Genomic DNA, 9451 nt, shown 5'->3' with positions numbered 1-9451 from the left:
TGAATAGATGTGTAATAGGCTTAATTATAACAGGGCAAATGCTTTTCAAAAACTTTATCGGTATCCTATCAAGCCCAATTGCATTTGATTTAATAGAATACATTGCATGAACAACATCATCTTGATCAATATGATCAAAATAAAAACAATCACTATTGTGCACATTATGTTGAAAGGAATCATTAATGGGAGTATCGCTAGTTGTAAAATTCTGGCAAAATGCGTTATTTATCTCATCAGCACTAAAATCATTTATTACATGAGATTCTTTTCTGTTGATACCAAGGTTTTTAATGTTATTCCATAACTGTTTGGATGGTAATTTTGTATCAAGTCGAGAGGCATAGTAGCGTTCTTTAGCATGTCTTATCAATGTATTAACTCGATTCCGTGCTCTTTTAAACATGGAATGGTCGGTTTCGTCCTTGCTCATTTTCCATTTTTTAAACAATAAATCACGATCAACAATTGACTTACATATAGTGGAATCAAACCATGGGTTAACTTTTTTATTTCTAGTTATAGTGCGGATAGGAACAAATGAATCATGTAAATTTTGCAATACGGAGTTCAAAAATTCTAACTGCACGTTCGAATCACTCATCTGGTAATACGATCGCCAGTCCACTGTATTAAAAGCATCGACCAATAGATCTACTTCAATGGCGTTGTAGTCACGAAACTCAATCAAATTCGGTGAATGGGCACAATTGAAATCAAGGCAAGCAAACAATAAATCATGATTTGATAAAACTGGAACTTCGATTTGATTGAACCTCAACACCTTTGACGTATCATTAGTTAGTATTAAATCCAGTTGGGACGAGCCATAGCTATGGAAGAAAGTTGGTTCACTGCCCAAACATTCTAATGAATGAATGGACATTAAATTTCGAAGTCTCTCAGTTTTAGGCAAGTTAGCCAATAAATTTGTATTGAAATCGCCCAACATAAAGATATGTTCATAAGAAAAACCGTAAGATGAAAGTAAATATTCCAGAGCTATCGTGCATTCTACTTCTGGGGGATTATAAAGTGCTATTAGCAATATTTTTTCGTTCTGTAACATAATTTCTATGGCGATGTATTCCGTACTAACAGAACCTATTTCGTTGGGCGACATCGCAATCACCCTGTATTTAATTTCATTTTTTATGTATAACATCACACCACCCCCCAGACGTCCTAGTCTATCATGCCTTACCATTGCATATCCATTAAGCGAAACCATTGCATTATTAGTTTTGTCATTTAGCCATGTCTCACTGACACAAGCAACATCGACACTACTCACTTCAACAATTTTACGTAATTCCTCAATTTTACAAAAGTTACGAGCACATATGCTTTGACTATTCATACAACACATAGATAGTTTGTCTTTTATGAACGCGGATTTCATCACTGTGCCGGGAATACACCAGTTCGTCGAGGTGCTCAAGGAATCATTATCCATTAGAGAAATAAAAACACATAGCAAGTAAAAGAGGATAATATGTGAGCATTTTTTCAAGAATGACAATCTTCATAACCAAAATAAAGCATACAATTCACTTCAATACTTCATCAATGCAAACAACAAAAACAAAAAATGTAATATAACAGCTACACCAGAAAGATACATAACTCTACGGCAACCAGCATCCCTCAAAGTTCAGAGTGTCGCCATGCGCCCAGAAAGAAATTGCCCGAGAAGAATCGGCGCCATTCAGCACCAAACAGCAACAGCATCAATCGCAACAGCATAACAGCAACAGCAGCAACAACAACTCGAACAGACTTTTAGGAATGGAATCATGGGATGCATGGGAGGGAAAGGAAGGATAAACAGAAACTTTTTAGGAAAGGGTTGACGAAAGTAAATAGAGATCTCTCTCCGATGTAACAGCAGTGTCCTTCTCATCTCCAACTCTCCTAACATACAGCAAACCGTTTCTAGTCACCACCCCTCGCAGCTTTCCATCCTTCTTAAGCTTTAGTGCCTTCGTTCGCAGATCACGCATGTTTGGTCCCAGGTTCTCATTTATGTATATGCGCTTATCCACCGTGAAACCAATTCCAGAGAGCGACAACGTTCTGGATCGGAGATAACGAGAGTAGAAGTCATTTCGTTGAACGGTGAGTGCAAACTGGATGAGGATCATGTAGACATTCCCAGCAATTGTTGTTCCTTTGGAGAGTCGTCGAATGTCCACTAGGGGAAAATTACTCTCAGCGTAGCCAAATGCTCTGCACCATGTGTGAAAGTAGGAAAGAAGATTTTCTCCGGTCACAAATGGGATCCCGCTCACCACAAGATCGTTGACACGAGCAGATCTATCTAGTGCCATAGATGTTTCTTCTTTAGCCTTGACGATAGAACCAGACAGTGTGGCGAATGTTCGACTGTTTTCCTCCCGTAGTCTCTCGATATCCAATGCTATGTCTGCTCGTAATTTGCTCATCTCCGAAGTCATGGACGACAGAGACTCTCCCAGCTTTTTAAAGTCATCCTTCACGGTTTTCTGGTAAGTAGCAAGCTGCGATTGCATCAGATTTGCGAGATCAGCAACGGTCATTTCACCATCAGCACCCTTCGTACCTGATCTAACGAGAGAGTTGCTTCGTGTTTGATGTTGTTTGTCGGTCATGGCGGGATTCAAATTAGAGCACACACAGATATCTGCTCGAAATCAGGTGCTTTGTTCACTGCCGACAAAATTGAATAGCGAACTAAACTAAAACACTAATTAGTAGCGGCTGATGACGTTTTTCACTTTAGAAGTTGTGTCCACAGATTCAAAGCACTAAGGGCTTCACTCTGAATATAATCTGGTGATTTAACACGGAATATAACAGATGTTTTCGCGGTTTACATCAAGACGGCCGATTTACGTGCACTTCATTCTACCATTCGTTTTGTCAGATTAAGTGTGCATTCCATGCGATTTGATTGCATTAGCTATAAGGTACAAGCATTTTATATGCTTTAGCAATCACCACAGTAAAGCTTGCTGTAAATCAACAATAGTAGCGCCACTTTCGACTTTAAACCTACTTTAATGGTGCCTATATGACAAAACAACTTTATATCGCATGTCATATAATACACTATAAAGCGAAAATAATGCTCTATATAAAGCGTCATGGTTACTTGGGCTGTATGGCCGCTATCTGGGATCTGTCCGTCACCCAATTGCTGTTCTCAGGCGGCACCCGATACGGCTCTGCGATGATTGCAACATCGCACTTAGTCTCTGTTGTCGACTGCCACAACAGTTACTGTGCGACGTCGCAGTGATTGAGGTTGATTTGGATTATCTCAATCATTGTTGACCTGCCATCGCCTTTTTATAGGCCGGGCACTTAAAGCCTCCCGTCTTATGGTCGTTTCCGTCCTCCGGCTTACACAGCATGCACTTGGGTTGGCTCGTGCAGTCCCGAGCAACGTGGCCGTTTCCACCGCAACTCCAGCATCGTCCGGACCTGTCGGGGCCCTTGCAATTTCTCGCCTGATGACCAAACTCCATGCATTTAAAGCATCGCTCCATTTGTTTGGTGGCTCGGGGAGCCAGTCGCAACGAGCACTCCGCCCATCGAATTTTTACCTTGCCAGTTGCTACCAGCTTATTGGCAATATCCACAGGCAATCGGATTGCCGCCGTCTGAGTGCCTCCATACGACTTCCTTATCCGAATCACCATCGGTCCTTCAACGTTGCACTGCTCCTTCAATGCGCGTTTCAGATCATCTTCTGTCGTGATCTCGTCCAGATCCTTGACTTCAACCACCGCCTCCTGTGATAAGGCTCTCACATTGGCCTCGTTCTCCAGGGATTTGGCAACGAGCTCCTTGAACGCCGAGCTCTTAACCGTCGGATCCTTCTTGAGCTCGAACAGCATCTCTCCTTTTTGGGTGCGTCTGGTCTTCACTACGTTTTCGCTCAACATCTTCAACTCCGGGTCCTCCTGCAGTTTCCTATGCAGAGCGGCGTACGTCGTCTTGTCCTTCGCCTCGACGATCAGTGCATCGCCCTTCTTCCTCTCCCTAGGAGGCCGGTGGGTTTCTTTCTTCTTCTGTTCCTTCTTCTTTTCTTCCTTCTTCTTATCTTCTTTCTCCTTTCGCTTTTTCTTCTTCTTCGCCTGCTGGTTCTCCACAGTGTGCCATCCATCATCACTCCGATTGCTGGCACGCTCCCGTTCGCTTCTCTGTTTCTTCGGGACTTCCTCTTCTCCTGGCGTGTCCCTGCCTCGTTTCTCTGAGCGAGTACTCCGGTGGCTCCTCGGCGTCTCCATGTTTTCAGCCGTAGGTCTATCCGTGGCTTCCGCCAGAGACTTCTCGGCTGTTTCCACTCTCAGCTTGAGTGCCTTCTGATCGCGTTCCGCAACTGTAACGGCGGACTTGATGCTCGTCACTAGTTGCTTGATCTTTAGGTGAACGTTGTTCTTGTCTTTGACAAACTCGTACAACTCGTTCACCCTTCTCCTCACTTCGAACAAGCTCGACTCTTGAGCTGTGCCGCTGTTCGAGTTCGGTGTAAGCACTCGCTGATTCAGGAATGCTAGCTCCCGTTGGCTTCCTTGAAACTCGCTCCGTATTGCGCTACTACTCGTTCTGGCAGCAGTTTCCAGCGGCGTCACTGGTGATCGCTGCATCATTCCACTTCTTCTGAACGCGTCCGCGTTCTCTCCAACTACTTCGGTATAATTTGATGTCTCCATTCTATTGGGTCCCCCCTCCGAGCCGCTATCTCCACCTGCTGTACGTAGTCGCTTTCGTGATCTCTTGTTATTATTATTATTATTTATTTTTTAACCAAAAATTTTGAAAGAGGGAAAAACCCCTTTGAGTGATTTCCACAATTTTGAAATCTTTCTCAAAAAGGCACAAAACCTCTTCATCTTTTCAAAAAAAAACGTTACAATATAAACTATATCTAAAGGCTCCTCCGGAAAACAATCCATAACCGAGCCGCGATCTTGAAAGGGAATCGACAAGGAATGGTCAAAAACCAAGGTACTCTGTCTGGAATGGAATTTTGAAGGCTGAAAATAAAGAAAAATAAAAAAAACAAAAACAGCATCAAACATTATAAGAAATATCCTGTAAATATGAAAAGAGGAGTTTCATTATTGATAAATTTTTACTGCCAAGAATATCACGTACGGATTGAGGTAAAGAATTATTCGAATTTTGAATATTTTCAATAAATTTTCTTCGAGGTAAAATGTAACGTTTACAATTAAAAACAATATGGTCAATGTCCTGATATGATTCACCACAATCACATAAATTAGATTCTTCAATATTGATGCGATATAAATGACTATTGCATATGTAATGATTTGAAATTAATCTTGAGAATGTACAAATGAAATTTCGCCCAACAATCAGATGTTTGAACCATGCATCATTTTTAACTGTTGGATATATTGAATGACACCAACGACCTTTTTCACTCGAATTCCAATCAGCTTGCCAAGTTTCAATGGAGTGAGTTTTTATTTTAGAGAAATATTCCGAACTAAACAATTTACGATTGTAAATTATTCCACGAGTAGCACCTAATTTAGCTAAGGAATCAGCTTGCTCATTTCCATAAATTAGACAATGAGCTGGAACCCAAACAAATTTTATTATGAATCCCCTGGAGTGTAAATTATATAATAATTCTTTTATCAATAATATAATATAATGTGTTTTACAATTGAACTGACTGGATTTGATTGAATTTATGGAACTCAAACTATCTGAACAAATAATAAATAAACCCGGTGATAATTTCTGTATCAATTGACATGTGAAATATAATGCAATTAATTCTGCTACAAATATAGAACAAGGAGATTCTAGTTTAAAAAAATGAGCTGTACATACATTATAAACTCCGAAACCTGCATTATTTGCAATAAAAGAGCCATCAGTGTAATAGAAGTATTTGGGATCAATTCCAATGAATTTTCGTTCAAATAATAATTTAGCATACCGAGAGTGTTCATATTTTGGAATTTGTTTTAATTCTAATTGAAGGGAAATATCAATTAAAGGAATAAATGAATGAACTTGAATATTGCAGTTTTTAAAATAGTTTGTTTCAATGGGAACAATATTTAATGCAGAGCAATAAATGAAAGAATTTAAAATTCTACATGAAGGATTGATTTCATATAAATCTTTTAATAAATGAATAATTGAATGATTATTAGAAAAACATTGTACTAAAAATTTATTATTAAGTTCTTGAAACCGAATTTTTAGCGGAGCAGCCCCGGCTAAAACTTCTATAGATTGAGTGTGAGTAGAATTCATTAATTTCAAACAAATTCTAAGACTACGAAATTGAATTTTTTCAAGCTTCGAAAAATGGGTTTGAGATACAGATCCGAAAGTAAAACATCCATATTCCAATACAGAACGTATTGTAGTTATGTAAAGAGTTATCATATCCGAAGGATGAGCACCCCACCAAGTACCAGTAATAGTGCGTAGAAAATTGATTCGCGTGGCACAAATTTTTTGGATGTATTTAATATGATAACTCCAAATTAATTAAGAATCGTACCAAATTCCAAGATATTTATAAACAAAAACTTGTTCAATTTCATGTCCACTAAGATACAAATTCACACTGATGGTGGAATGTTTACGCGAAAATATAATGAATTTGGTTTTTTGAACTGAAAAACTAAACCCATTGTCATGAGCCCATATACTAATATTATCTAATGAACATTGCATATAATGTCGAATAACTTCTCTATTTTTACCGCTGATCGATATTACTTTATAATCAGCAAATTGAATAAAATAACTACCATTAGGAATTACAGAATATAAATCGCAAGTGAATAAATTATATAAGAAAGGACTCAAACAAGAGCCTTGAGGAAGACCGAAATAACTATAACGAATCATTTTCGTAGATCCATTGTGAACGAAATTCATAATTTTGAAAGAAAATAAATTGTAAATAAAGTTGGATATCAATACTGGAATTTTGAAATGATTCATTTTATGGAAAAGCAAATCAATTAGGACAGAATCATAAGCTCCGGAAACATCAAGAAAGGTGGAAATGACATCTTGTTTTTTATTAAAAGCTAACTGATTTTGAGATGCTAAAAGAGCAGTACAATCACGAGTGCCACGACCTTTTCTAAATCCAAATTGAGACGATGAAAATATATTATTTTTTTCTGCCCATACCTCCAAACGGTTCAAAATCATCCTTTCCATTAATTTTCGGAGACATGATAATAAACTAATTGGTCTACGACTTTCAGCCATAGAAGGATCTTTTCCTGGTTTCAATATGCTAACTACTTTTATAGATCGCCATTCCAATGGCAGAATATTTTGACATAGAAAGGAATTATAAATAGAAAGTAAATACATTTTACCTTCAATAGGTAAATTTTTAAGCACAATAAATTTTATGTCATCCATACCAGGAGCAGTATTATTTGTAATTGATAAAGCCAAATCAAATTCTTCTATCGAAAAAGCATTAGATAATTCAGGAAAATAATTAATGGATTGTGAATTTTTAAATTTTACTGAATGCTGAACAAACGCAGGACAAATTTTTGATGCAAATTGATCAATCCAATTATCAGAATATTCAAGAGTATCAAGAGAAGAAGAATCATAATTTCTTAAATTTTTTGCAACAGACCATAATGTAGATAAAGAAGTCTCTCTATCAAGGCTTTCTATGAAATTTTTCCAATAATTTCGTTTTTTAAATTTGGTAATCCTAGTAAATAATGCTTCAGCTTTACAATACGAAAAATAATCCTCTCTAGCACCTGTACGACGGAATGTTTTGAAAGCGTCAGACTTGGTTTTCAATGCCAAATAACATTCACTATCCCACCAAAACGTTGGACGTCTTTTCTTTTTAACATTACAATTGGAAATATATTTTTGAGATTTAGTTAAACATTGTATGAGGACATTTTTAAATTGTTTATAATTAACAATTGGAGAAATTGAATCATTTAAGTTTATTAATGATAAGGAAATTAAATCGGCAAATTTTACCCAATCCACATTTTTTGATAAATCGGGAACTACTATTTTAGATACAAATTTATTACGATCAGGGTTATTAATTACAAACAATAAAGGAAGATGATCACTACCATTGGGGTCATCAATTGTCTTCCAAGATGAACAAAACGACAAACTACTTGAGCAAAGAGATAAATCCACACATGAATTATTTAAAGGAGGAACAGCAATTCTAGTGAATGACCCATCATTTAAAATGTTTAGATTTAACTCGTCAATCAAATCAAGTATCAAACTACCTCTACCATCATTTTTATCACAACCCCAAGCAAAACTATGTGCATTTAAATCACCCAAAACGAAAAAAGGAGAAGGAACCTTATCCAAAATGGTCCTTAATTCGAATATTGAGAATGATGCATTGGGAGGAATGTATAAACAAACTATATGAAAATTCATCCCATTCTCTTGAACAGAAACTACCAAATATTCTATCTGTGTATGAAACGAAAAATTCAAATATTTGAATTGAATCCCTTCTCGAATACCAACCAAAACTCCCCCAAATGAATCGTTCCTATCTTTTCGAATTATATTAAAGGACGGAATTCGTAAGAATTTTGTTTCTACTAACCAAGTTTCATTCAAACAAAATATATCCAAATTATGAATCGAAATCAATGATTTTAATCTATCTATTTTTGGAATTATACTACGGCAATTCCATTGCAAAATGTTCAATTTTCCAGCATTATTGTAAGCCATTACGATGCAAAAAATGAGGCAATGAGAGGACCGAATGAATTCAATTTTTCAAAAAGTGTAGCAAGGAATGGTAAAATTTTCTTTATTAATGATTTCCAAAAATCACTAAAACCCAGGAATTCAACTAACTCTTCTAAAATTGACAAAATTGAAGATTTATTCTCCCCATTAGATGATTCATTAAAATTGTCGTTTGGATTATTATTATTGTTTGATGAAGAGCAATCAACCTTTTGAAATCCAGGAATGATTCGAGGAGAAGAATTCAAACGAGGAAAATTTTTGTCAAAAGACTGTGTAGGTTGAGATGAAAAATTAGCTGAAGATGTTTTATTTGCATTTAAAATTTTCTTTCTTTTTATAGGAGGTTTGTAAATGAATTCATTTGAGTTAAAGGAATCGTCCTGCTCATCAACGGCTAAATTGTCAAAAATATTTGGATCACAAAAATTTCCTGATGATTTTAGAATTTGTGAATACGAAAATTGATTTTTATTTTTCAATCTTTGATTAAGTTGTTTTTGATTACTAATATAAACAGAACATTCCTTCAAAGAAGTATGCTTCTGTTTACAATATATGCAAATATCAGAAATTTTGCTACAATTTGTAGATAAATGAGGTTCACCACATTTACCACATTTTGGTTTGTTTGAGCAAAACTTCAAAGTATGTCCAAATTGAAGGCAACGTT

The sequence above is a fragment of the Aedes albopictus genome, chromosome 1 (genome assembly GCF_035046485.1).
Source record: "Aedes albopictus strain Foshan chromosome 1, AalbF5, whole genome shotgun sequence".
NCBI classification, from domain to species: Eukaryota; Metazoa; Arthropoda; class Insecta; order Diptera; family Culicidae; genus Aedes; species Aedes albopictus.
The sequence above is the reverse complement of the archived record's forward strand: the minus strand, read 5'-3'. Positions refer to the sequence as shown.